Below are 13,505 nucleotides of genomic sequence, written 5' to 3' on the forward strand. Positions count from 1 at the left end.
TATAAGATAAATGATATTACTAATAATTAATGAACTGTATTTAAAAATAAAAGTTATTATATAATGCTAGTGTATATATGTACCTATTTGTGTGTATACATGTGTATATTTCAAAATATCATGGTTTCATGTTGTCTTTAGAAAAAGAACAGTAAAAATTCAGAGCATAAAAAAGATATAATTTTGTCATCATGGATAACCCATAACGAAATAAAGAGTGAAGGAGCATATCATAACAGCTGAACACATCTCAGGAAGGGAAGAAAGAACAACTTAACCCAAGGATTCTCTGCCAGGTTACCATGACATCCTTAAGAGTCACGACTTGGGGCCACCCAAGCATGTACACAGCCATGAAAATGAATGCAGGAAAATAAAACTTTAATTATAAATAGTATTTCAAATTACCAACATTACTAAAGCTTAATGCCTGAAACACCAAAAACACTTACTTATAATAATTATTAATCTGAAGCATTATAAAAAACAAATATAAGGAATGCAAATATTTTAAATATTAACTATTGTAATAACCATATAGAAGTGATTATAAATAATTCCATATTGAACATTTTAAATTAAAACAGTACATATCTGGTACTAGACTATGGTGAATGGATCAAAAAATAAATAAAAGATATGACCCTTCTTACAACAAAATTAAAGCCTACCTAAGAAAATAGGGAGAAGTAAGAAAATAAAAAATTGATTGAAGTTTGTCTAGATGAACCCAATTACTATGTTTAACTAGAAAGCTCTAGTAAAAAAAAAGGGTAAATTTGAATTGAGCAGATTTCACTACTCAGAGAAAGAGAGAGAATGGCTACAATTTAGACACCTTTATGAAAGAAGTCAAGTTTAAGCCAAGGTTTTCAAAGGTAGAAACCAGTTAAGCACAGGGGATGCCTGGGCAGTAGGGGGACAACTTGGTCAGAGCAGAAAGTCATCTTAGCCAAAGGGACTGCAGTGAGAAAAGGCACATGTGCTGAGCAGAAAACAGCAAGAACTGACGGAACAGGTTGCACAAGACTGAGCCATTACCTCTCTCATTTACACTAAGTTCAAAATTACACTTGGGATGAACATCAGGTTCAACTTGGATTAAAAACACCCTAAACTCCTGACTATTGAAGGCACGGGACTCTCACAGTTACAGAGGACCCCAGTCCAAGCTCAGAAAAAATTAAGAAAAATAACATGAGGCCAACCAATATAATTTCATTTGTCCTGGGCTATATTTCCTACTGTGCTCCAGGACGAATCATAAAAGTAATACAAACCAAGGGGAAAAAAATACTTTGCTTGCTGGTCCAACAATTCTGATGAAAAGCTTCAAGCCCCTGTAATCCCAGCGGCTGGGGAAGATGAGGCAGGAGCACCTCAAGTTCAAAGCCAGCCTCAGCAATGATGACGCACTAAGCAACTCAGTGAGACCCTGTCTCAAATAAAATACAAAATAGGGCTGGGGATATGGCTCAGTGGTGGGTTTCCCTGAGTTCAATCCCTGGTAAAAAAAAAAAAAAAAAAAACACCTTATAGCCTCAGAGTGACTTGGTAAGGGTTTAGCCAGCACCACTCATTGTCAGCTTTGCATTCTTCTTTCACTTTGCTCCTTGCAAATATTGTGCCAAGCCTCCCAATCTGAATTCCACTTTAGCAGGTAACCTCCTATTCCATTTATTAAGCAGAAGGAAATTTCCATAAATTACTTTTCCCTTTTTCAACCCAAAATTTCCACTATCACAAACTGACCTATCTCCTTTTCCTTAGAGAACAAAACTTTTGATGTATGGATTTTGAAAATTCCCTGCCTCCTCTTTTCTGCTTCAGTCTTATTTCTTATATACAACTAGTTTCTACCCTCTACTCTTTCTCATCTCTTTAAAATATGGTCAATTGGAGGCTACTCAAACACATTCAGTGATACTGCCCACCCTGGAAAGCAGTCTTGCCTCTCAGATTATTGATTCTACTATTATCTCAAAAGAATAATCTAGGCCACATTGATTGCTTTACATGCTAATGATTCAAAATTGCCAAAACTTTCTCCAGCATTTGAGACTGTGGTTCATTCCCATTTTTTGTTAAGCCCCATTCTCTGTTTTATTGTGGTGTGATACTCTTCCCTATTACCTTCTACCTTGTGACCAATCGTCTCTTTTTCATTCAACAGAACTGCAACTGCAAAAGGTAAAAAAGCAAATGGTGAAAGCATTCAAAAGCTTACTAAGGCTGATTTCAGGGCTGTTTCCCCTAGTTATCCTAATAAATGCAAGGAGGGACACAAAACAGTGAAACCTCCACTCCAGGTAAAGGGGAAAACTGAGACATTGTCTGCCAGACTCTAAACATTAAATGAATCCTAAAAAGTCATAGAAGAAAATATTAACCTGTCTTTGTAAGCAAAGCTAGCATAGAAGAGGCAAGGCAGGTCAAGTGGCTAAGATAGATGGAAACTCTCTAGATGGAAAGAGACTGTAGGTCAGAGAATGAGACACTTAGGGTTTCTACTTCATACCAAAAGGAATGTATTGATGAGAGGTAGAAATTGAAAAGGGTAGAAATATAATTAAATTTCCTTTTTCTGATCTCAAAGGTAGAGGTTGAATTTTTATAAGGCTGTTTGATGTTTTTCTTTTTGTGGAAGAAATATTAAGGAAAATCAAATCTATACCACAAATCAAGATTAAGATATTACCAAGTCTAAGGACTGACAAAGCTCCAAAGATAGACTTTTAAAGAAGGCAGTCGAAAATGCAGGCAAAGTTTTGGCCAATACATTGAAGCCCATTTTTCAAACAATGACCTGAATAAAAAGCAACAGACTTGTTTTAAGAAAAGTGATCTCAGGCAAAATGTACTACGGTACGAGAAGTTATGCTCTTTAGTTCAACCCAGGGGAAGACTCAGACAATGCTAAGCTGTGTTAACTATGGGAATCATGAAGAATAATGATTTTAATTTAAAATTGCCAGCAGTCAACCCAAGGAGACAACACTGGAGAATTCAATAAACAATCCCTTTTAATTTCAGAAAATAATGCAACATAATTAAGTGGAACAAAAGTATTAACCCAAAGAACATCTGGATGATTCCAAGTGAGTCATCAGGGGAATCTAAGAAATATGTAAACAATGTACCTACAGTTAGGTTTTTATTATTTTATTTTGCAAATGCTCTAAACAAGCATGTTTTAAGAATTTTCCTCCAAAAAGGGCAGAAATCAACTGTATTTTTTATATCCTTCACAGCCTTAGCCCTATTGAAGTAACCAGATCTACAAAGCTCTAACTTAATTCTAATGACAAAACACTAGAAAAGTGCAAAATGCTGAGCAAGTCCAGGAAAAATGTCTAACTCTGCGAACAGTGCCACACTTACAGAACACACCCAAATGACCCCTGACAATGGGTGACAAAGAATAAATATGGAGCTCCAACAGCACTAGTACTTTATTATAATTGCTTCCTGTCATCTGGACAACCTAAATTTACTTCTTCTAATGGAATATGGGAAATAGCTTAATTAAGTGATTTTATAGAAGCAGCTATATTTTTAATTGTATAGTATGTACCACAATAAAAAAGCAGTAGGTTCAGAAACAAGACAGCAAGAAGAGTCTAGATACTGGGTGGGTAGCAGGGTTCTAGGCAGAGACACAGAGAGTGAATTCTGCTTCTAAACAAAGGTTTCTCCCCAGTTTTAAATTTTTCTTTTTTTTTTTTTTTTTAATTGGGTGTGGGTAGGGAAGGAGCAAGGAAACTCTTTTGTATCAACAGCAAAAGTAATGTAATAAAATAGTATCATATGGACTACATGGCAGCTAACACTGGCACCAATTCGTGGGGACCCAGCTTCTTAATTTAAGCAAGGGCAATCATGCTTTTAAAAATAGGACTTTCCAAATCCTACCATGTAGAGCTGCCGGCAACTGCAGCTGCACGATTAAAATAGCTCAATGCATGCCTTCTATTCTTCCCCACCCCACTGAAGTTTAAGGAGGTCCTTCCTCAGCAAAGTTGTCAAGTCAGCAAGATGGCAAAGCATTCTGGTCACCATCTGGATCCCCAGCCTTCCCTTCATGTAACCACTCTTCAGCCCCATCAGGGGCTTCATTAACCATCCAGGGTCCCCACATCTCAGATGTCAAGTGCCTTCCTTCTCCTTTCCTCACTCCCTCTAAAACATGGGTAAAGATCTAATAATCAGTCTTTCATATTTTTATTGATCAATCAGATTATAATTTAATTAATACTTCAAAATAAATGTTTACCCTCTTCAGACAACTGAATAAGAGCCTTTTATGGGGATGATAGGTTTTTTTTCTCCCTCCCATCTAAGAGTCCCATCACCTACTAGTCATTTAGGGGGGTGCAAAATGCCTAAAATACCCTAGATCTATGTGTCTGAACTTAAATTAATCTGGACCATCATGGTGTCGTGGTTGACCATTTCTTTTTTTGTTGTATTTTGTAGTGATAGACTTAACCTAGGGACTCGTATGTGCAAGGCAAAAACTCCACTATTGTACACCTCCAGCTCATGGTTGACAGTTTCTGCTTCCCCAAGAAGTGCCTAGGGCTGCTGAAAGGATTGGACCAAGATTTACAATGGGCTGAGGAGGCTGTGTCTCCCTTATTGGCAGATGACTTCCCTCAGGCTTCCCTCAACCCAGGCCCAAATCCCTTCCTTTTGAGAGAATAAGTATACACACTCCTAACTTGACCCTAAACCTGTTTCCCCCACACACCCTGTCCTCCTGCAAATACAATGAATTTTCTGACTCATTTGATATAATTTTAAATGGTATTTGATTATGTTTAATCTGATATCCAAGAAAACACCCCAAATTTACTATCTGTTTGTCTGAGAAATAAAGTAACAAAAAGCACATGCCCCTGGACAGTATGCTCTTTTATAGAGATATTAGGAAATACTGGGAATATATCAGTGACAGGTATGTTCACTGTAAACGAATAATGGCTGTCATAATGCAACAGGAAATGGCCATCACAGAAAAGCTGTTTTTCTTTCTTTCTTTCATTTTTTTTAAGAAATGGAGTCTTGGGGCTGGGATTGTTGCTCAGCAGTAGAGCACTTGCCTAGCATGAGCAAGGCCCTGGGTTCGATCCTCAGCACCACATAAAAATAAATGAATGGAATAAAGGCATTGTGTCCAACTACAACTAAAAAAATAAATATTTAAAAAAAAAAAAAAGAAATGGAGTCTTGCTATGTTGCTCAGGCTGACCCCAAATTCTTGGCCTCAAGCAATCCTCCTGCCTCAGCCTTCCCTGTAACTGGGACTACAGATATGCAATTACCACATCTAGCTTATCCCAGAAATTTTGCAGTGCAACTAAGGGGTGGCTAAAACCTCACCAGAATTCTATAAAACATGGAAATAACGAGCGGCCTTTTAGTCATGAGAGTGGTAGACAGTAACAAAGCACTATACGGGAAGTGAGAACAGTCGTGTATCATACCCCCAGAAACCACTTCTGGTACCTGCGGCATCATGTGAAGAAAGCATCCTTCTTACAGTCCTCACAGAAGTGGCTGTGAGAGGAGGCCACTGAACGAATGTGTGGCAGGAAGGAATCACTCTCAACCAAGTAACTGCCCTAATCAAGCAGTCATGACAGAAATGTTGGCACCTGATCTAGTGACAAACCTGTGCTGATCTGACTGTATCAACTTCAATTGTTCCCTTGTAAGACACTTACCAAGAATCTTAGAACCTTAGGAATCTAATCATTAATAACCTGTATTGAATTAAAAATAAGTGGAAGCATTTCTTTAACAAAAGGGTAAGATAGTAATTGTTCTTTTAACATGAAGGGAAATACTAAGTTTCCTGCTAAAACAGCATTAATTTTAAATATAGGGTAGAAGACAAGAAGATTCTTCTTGTGGAAGTAATTTAAATAACAAATTCAGGAAGTGTAAGCATTACATTTAAGAATTTGCATTACAACTAAATAGAATGAGAATATATAAAACTAGCATTTGGGTAAAACCCAAAAATTATTTTTCAGCAGTATGTCAGACAGAAGGGCCTATTGATCCATATCTCTGGAAATCACCTTCACTAACATTAGCTCAGACATAAGGACAAGGATAAGTACTGTGACATAAACAAATAAGATAAACTAAACAATGAGTTCTGGAGTAAAAATAGAATATAAAGACAAGAAAATAGATTCTATCAAAGGAAAGCACTGCCCAAATTATAGAATTAATGTTTTTCACGAAATTACCCTGGCATCCTGTATTGGTCAAGCCAAGTAGTAGGCTTGTTTAAAACACAAGAACTCTTTTCTGTACTAGGCCATGAGGACTCAACATTCCACCAGTCCCTGATGTCAAGTGTCACCTCCTCAATCACAACTTGTGCTGAAGAAACAGTGCTTATGTAGAACTATTTTCCCACTATGAAAAATCAAGTACCCCTCCTGGGGAAAGTAGAATTGTCTTTCAAGATATCCTTCTAAAGAGATTTGCCTCCTCGTTTTGCTTTATCAAAGAAAAGACTGAAAGTGGTAAGCAAAGAACAGAATACAGATTTTGCTTTTAATGAGTAATGCATGCAGACATAATAGACACATCAACACACAGGGAAGGTGTGCCAGAAAGAAATAGAGAAAGAATAATGGAGGAAGGGAGATGGGGAAGGAGACAAAGAAGAAGGGAATAAATCTATAAATAGTTATGTATACGAAGTAATAGAAATAATTAAGATAAAGCTACTGACTAAAATCCAATGCCTATCAGGGATGTTATTGCTAAGAAAGACAACCCAAAATCTCAACAATAAGAAGACTATCATTTCCCAGTGAAATGCAGTCAAGAAATCTTCTGAAAGGACTTGTAAATAGGTATGTGCAAAACAACCATGGAGACAAGGAAGAACAACATCACTCATGCCATGTGGCTCCACGCAGTTTGCTGCACCAAGGAACAGTACTGGGGATGGCCCCACAGCATCCCTCAACAAGGGTAAGCAATGATTCTGGAGAAGAGGAAACTACAAGCCGAGCATCAGCAAGAAAAGATAAGGCATGAGTCCTCCATTCTCCCATCAGCCAATAGAGAAACACTGGGAGCTCAGCCAGTTGCCAGTATGGGTCTAGATTTCCAAGTAACTGCTCTCCTAACTCCCACAGTAACTTCTTACTGGGCAGGTTTAAGAGTAACCTTCTCAATGGAAGAACTCACAACTGTCTGAGCCATTGATTATAGAAACTGCTTAGGGACACCAACTGTGGGGCTCATAGAAATTGGACGACTGATGGGGGCAGAAGTCCCAGGTCCCATGAGAAGCTGAGATAGTGTACAGCACCTTGAAGGTGAGGGACTACCTCTACCATTCCTATCAGCCCAGGCAGCTCGATGTCCAGGCAACTCAGAGTGAGCCCTGGGGACATTTTTCAGTTAATTCTTTTCCTTACATAACCTATCCAGTAAGAGGAGAAAAAAAAAAAAAAAGCTCAGAAGGAAAAGAGTTTAGATATGAATCTAAACTGGATAGATTTGAAAAAGAACCAATTAGAAAGCTTGAAGATGAAAAAATTAGTCCTTTAAGTAAAAACTAGATAGATGTTAAATATCAGACTTTAAATTGTTTCATTTAAAAATTTTTATGAAATTGTGTATAGAAAATCATAAGTAATTTTTTAAGCGCTGGAAACCACATATAGGTGAGTACATAGATAAAGAGATTAACACAAATCCACATGCAAATAGAGAAGAAAATTCACTGCAAGAAAAATAAATAACAACCTAAATAAATAACAAGAGCAAGGACTTCTTTCAGGAGCACTGTGATGTCCAAGTGACCTGCTTTTCCAGCCTAAATAAAGAGATGGGTGAATGCAAAGGGCAATCCTGACTTAACCCACTCGGATATGGTTTCCTGAGTTAATCTCTCCTTCCTATATTTAGAAGTCAACACATATTTGAATGTGATGAATTAGTAATTGCTTCTAATGCTACTGACATTGTCAACTTGTTACACTCTAGCCTTTAAGCTTTCAGAAATGAGGTACTGTCTTTTTAATGCCCAGGAAAAGAAGTTTAACGAAGGGGAACACTGCGACATATTCTAGATATTAAAGCACATAGGTCCTAGGGATGCAACGGGGTCACTAGAGGACCAAATCCATCCCATTCTCCTCCCCATTTATAAGAGATGAACCATAATGATGGGATAATTTTGGGCCACATGCTGAGATATGTAGTTTTGATAGATGGCTTTCACTTCACCTTTATTGCCCAGAGTACACAGAATCTAGAGTTAAGGGGAGAAGAACATTTAGATTATTGGAAACATGTTTCTATTATAAAAGTGAAGAATCCCATTAATGTTATCTGGTCCTCTGATATCTAAGCAGGCACAAAGTTAGACCATTATGAGCTGTTTGCAAACAATGCCAATGGCCCTGTGTTTAGAGCCTTTGTGAGACTTACTCAACAACAAAGAACTGTTATTGGTATAGGCCTGCAAGAGTGCATGCTGCCTGCTACTGGCTGTTTCCATTGATATTGTGATTTATTCATTCTGTTTACAACACATTGCCACAGGCTTTGCCTGATGGTTCCTTGCATAATGCAGATTATGTGACTGTGTATAGGTTAGTAACTTTGTAGCTTCTCACTTTTCCTCTTTTTAAAGTAATCCCTTAATGAATGTACCTTTCTCCTGGCTTCTCAATCCGCAAATATTTCTACTGTCACATCCCCAGTTTGGGCTTTTTAAATCTCACACGTGAATTTGTGCAAGAAGCTCTTAATTGGTTCCCCCACTTTGATCACTTGTTCTCCTGAATTCTGCCCAGGAAAAAAAAAATGTCCAAGATAATATACTCACCTCCTACTCAAGAATCTTCAGAGTCTCCCAATTTCCAGTCATTTCTAATGAAATCACTTTTTTTTAATTGACTGCTGCAAGTATTTCACTAACTAATCCTTCAAACAGGTCTACCTTACATGTCTGAACTAATCCTTCTCCAAGTTGTTACCCACACCAACCAGCCTTCCTCCATACCATGCAGCTCAGCACCAAGTCAACTGCTGTCACACACTTCCAAGGGTGTTCATTCTATGCACTCATTCTTTAAGGGCAAGAGCCATATCTGGAATATTAGATTGGCTTCTCAACATCAAACTTTAAGAAGGGAAATAAGAAATTGAAGTGTACACAAAAGCGAGTGAGCATGATGGCAAAGGGACTGAAATTATACTTCAAACAGAATGTGTCGAAGAAGGATTTTCCTCTGGAGAAACACAACAGCTAATCAAGTAGAGGAGGTTCATGCATAGTCCACATTTCTTAAACCTACCATCAGTGAACAGATATCCCAGGACGAATATACAGCTCAAAATACAGAAGAGCAATTTATTGTTAAAAACCATAAAACAGAATATGATGAAGTAGAGTTCGGAGAAACCCCTCCTATACAACATCTAAAAGGGACAGATAAAATATTTAAGATACCTGTTTTTAGTAGAGAGACCAGAAACCATGAAAGGACATAAAAGTTTCAAAGCAATAATCAAGCACTGAATTCATTGTTGGCCTTGAAGGCTTCAGTATACACACAATAACCTGGATTCCAAGTTTTAATGTGATACATGCATGCACACGCATGCGCACACACACACACACACACACACACACACATACACGAAAGGAAACAGAGAATGAAATCCAAGGAAGGAAGGTCTGATCAGAAGCCCTGACTCACAGTCAAAAATATCAGAGAGACAGCGTGGTGATAAATCAGGAAAAGATGTAGCATAGAAGAACCAAAAGGGTCCCTGTCTTGGCCTTGACTCTGGATGAAGTTAAAAAGGTGGGGAAATGCTCTTGAGGCCCCCCGTATAAAAAGACAAGCCCTCTTTGACTCCATTTGGGAGCAGAATTCTCACTAATAAAGTAGCTCTCCAGAGTCCAAACCAAAAATGTATTTGATGTGGTTACAGAATATAATATCCCAAGGTGCCTCATAGAATCAAATATAATTATCTAGATTAAACACAGGCCTCAGAAGAACTTCACATATAAAGTTCCAAAAAATGTAAGTTCATAACAAAAATTCCACTAAACACCTAATTAAATGCATCCTAAGGACTTCTGCAAGAATATAAAACTTAAAATTGCAGATCACCCTCCTGTTACAAAACAACTAGATTCTAAATATAAGCCTATTTTAAGTATATTTCTGGGATCACAGAAAACAAAGGTCTCTCCAAGATCCCACCCTGTATCTCCTAAGGGAAAAAAAAGTAACAAGAAATCAGATCAAGGGAGCTCCAATATATAAGGCTACAGAATAAGTATCCCTGAAGGCAAATGACAATACTACTTCTAAACCCAGAAACTAAGGAAGCCCTGAACAAATGTCAAGTTTGGGGAGCTAAAACCCAAAATTTCTGCCTTAGGACAGGTGTGCAGAAAGGGAGTAACATGGTTTCAGACTAGCAGCGCCCCCTGGCAACGGGCTGAGGCAATAGCAAGCATTCTAAAGAGGAAAACATCCCATTTCAACTCTGAGGTCTGCAGATCAAAAGATATGGGCTTATTTATTTGTTGATTGATTGTATATCCTCTTCTGAGAAGTGTCTGTTCAAGTCCTTGGCCCATTTATTAATTGGGTCATTTGGTTTTTTTCTTTTATTTTTTTTTTTCGGTGTTAAGGTTTTTGAGTTCTTTATATACCCTAGAGATTAGTGCTCTATCTGATGTGTGAGGGGTAAAATTTTGCACCCAAAAAGTAGGCTGTCTGTTCACCTCACAGATTTCTTTTTGCTGAGAAGAATCCCTCTCCTTGGTCTATACCCAAGAACTTAAAAACAGCATATTACAGGGACACAGCCACATCAATGTTTATAGCAGCACAATTCACAACAGCTAAACTGTGGAACCAACCTAAATGCTCTTCAGTAGATGAATGGATAAAAAAACACATGGCATATATACATGATGGAATATTACTCAGCGATAAAAGAGAATAAAATCATGGCATTTGCAGGTAAATGGATGGGGCTGGAGAAGATATGCTAAGTGAGTTAGCCAATCCCCCGCCCCGCCCTAAAAAAAAAAAAAATGTCGAACGTTTTCTCTGACATAAGGAGGCTGATTCATAGTGGAATAGGGAGGGGGGGCAGGGGAGGAATAGACAGACTCTAGATAGGGTAGAGGGGTGGGAGGGGAAAGGAGGGGGCATGGGGTTAGAAATGAGGGTGAAATGTGATGAACATCATTATCCAAAGCACATGTATGAAGACACTAATTGGCATGAATATACTCTGTATACAACCAGAAAAAAAAAAAAAGAGAGAGAGAGATGGGCTCAAAACCTGCCTAAAAGCAGTTAGAGTAGCTTCATTTACAATTGTCCAAAATTGTAAACAACCAAGATAACCTTCAATGGAGGAATGCATAACAAGTAGTGTATCCATACAGTGGGCTAGTTAGTATACGGAGATTTTAAAAATAATAATAATAATAGATATCAAGAATATGAAAAGCTCTTAAATATATATTGCTAAGTCAAAGAAATTCGTCTGAAAAAGCTATATCTTATAAGATTATAACTAAATGACATTCTGGAAAAAGTGAAACTACAGAGATAATAAAAAGATCAGTGGTTGCCAAGGACTCCGGAGTTCAGTGGGAAGAGATACATAGGTGAAGCCCAGAGAATTGTCAACAGTGAAACTATGCTGTGGGATGCTGTAATGGTAGATACATGAGAGTATACATTTGTAGAGCCCATAGACTTTATAAGGCAAAGAGTGAACCCTAACCAAATGATGGACTTCAGTTAATAACAACGTATCATTATTGGCTCATCAATTGTAACAAATGTACCATGCTGATACTAGATGTTAATAATAGGCAGAAATAAGAATGGAGAATTCATTTTCTGTGAAATTCTTCTCCAAACCTAAATTTTCTCCAAAGCCTATTCAAAAAAGATATGAACTCATAATCAAAGATGATCAAAAATATAATAAAATGAAGAACATGAATGAGAATAAGAAACCAAAAATTCTTCAGGTCCTGGAAGTCTTACATATAGAATATAAAGTAGCCTTAAGGAATGGCAAAAATTAAAAGGCAATAAAACATCATTTAAAAAATAGCCAAATAGATGTGCATAAAAATCAAACTTTGGGTATAAAAAAGTATAATAATTTGACATTAAAAATTCAACTGGTGCCTCCTAAAGCTTAGGAAATAAGGCCAAGAGTTAATAAATGGGACGGCATCAAATTAAAAAGCTTCTGCACAGCAACAGAAATTAGGAATGTGAAGAGAAAACCTAAAGTATGGGAGAAAAATCTTTGCTAGCTACTCTTCTGACAGAGCATTAATGTTTAAAATACATAAAGAACTCAAAAAACTTTGTACCAGGGGCTGCAGTTGTGGCTACGTGGTAGAGCGCATGCCTAGCATGTGTGAAGCACTGGGTTCAATACTCAGCACCATATACAAATGAATATACAAATAAATTAAATAAAGGTATAAAAAATTCTTAAAAAATTTACCAACAAAATCAAATAACCCAATTAATAAAGGGGCAATTGAATTAAATAGACAATTCTCAAATGAAGAAATACAAATGGCCAGCAAATATATGAAAAAATGTTCAACATCATTAACAATTAGGGAAATGCAAATCAAAACTACACTGAGATTTCATCTCACGACAATCAGAATGGACTTCATTAAGAATACAAATAAGCAGGACATGGTTGTATATGCTTGTAATCCCAGCAGCTTGGGAGGCTAAGGCAGGAAGACTGCAAGTTCAAGGCCAGCCTCAGCAACTCAGTGAGGCCCTGAACAACTTTACAAGAACCTGTTTTAAAATAAAGGTGGTTCGATGGTTAAGCACCCCTGGCTTCAATCCCCAATACCAAAATAATAATAATAATAAAAACAATATAATAAATGCTGGAAAGGATGTGGAGAAAAAAAACACTTTTACACTATCAGTGGCACTATAAATTAGTGCAACCAATATGAAAATCAATATGGAGGTTTCCCAAAAGACTAGGCATGGATCCACCATATGACCCAGCTATACCACTCCTCAGTATTTATCTTGAAGAATGAAAATCATCATATTATAGTGATACATGCATTCTCATGTTTATAATAGCACAATTCACAATAGCCAAACTATGTAAGCAGCCTAGGTATACATCAAGGAATGAATGAAAAAAGAAAATGTGGTAAATATACACAATAGAGTTTTATTCTGCCATAAAGAAAAATGAAATTATGGTGTTCTTCAGGAAAATGGATGGAACTAGAATGTTCCATTATATTAAGCGAAATAAGTTAAACTCAGATGATTAAGGGTCATATGTTTTCTCTCATATGTGGAAGCTAGAGAGGAAAAAGGAAAAGAAAGTAGGGGGTAGATCTCATGAAAATCTAAAGGAGATCAGTAGAAGAAATGGACCAAGGAGTGGGAGATGGGGGGGGGGGG

General features: G+C 37.3%; 1 protein-coding gene across 8 annotated transcripts in view; it reads right to left on the bottom strand.

Annotated features, from left to right (window-relative positions):
• Window positions 1-13,505, bottom strand: part of Itpr2 (inositol 1,4,5-trisphosphate receptor type 2) — a 484,436-nt gene that overhangs the window by 263,530 nt on the left and 207,401 nt on the right. The window lies entirely within an intron of this gene.

This window comes from Marmota marmota, unplaced genomic scaffold (genome assembly GCF_001458135.2).
Source record: "Marmota marmota marmota unplaced genomic scaffold, marMar, whole genome shotgun sequence".
Lineage (NCBI taxonomy): Eukaryota > Metazoa > Chordata > Mammalia > Rodentia > Sciuridae > Marmota > Marmota marmota.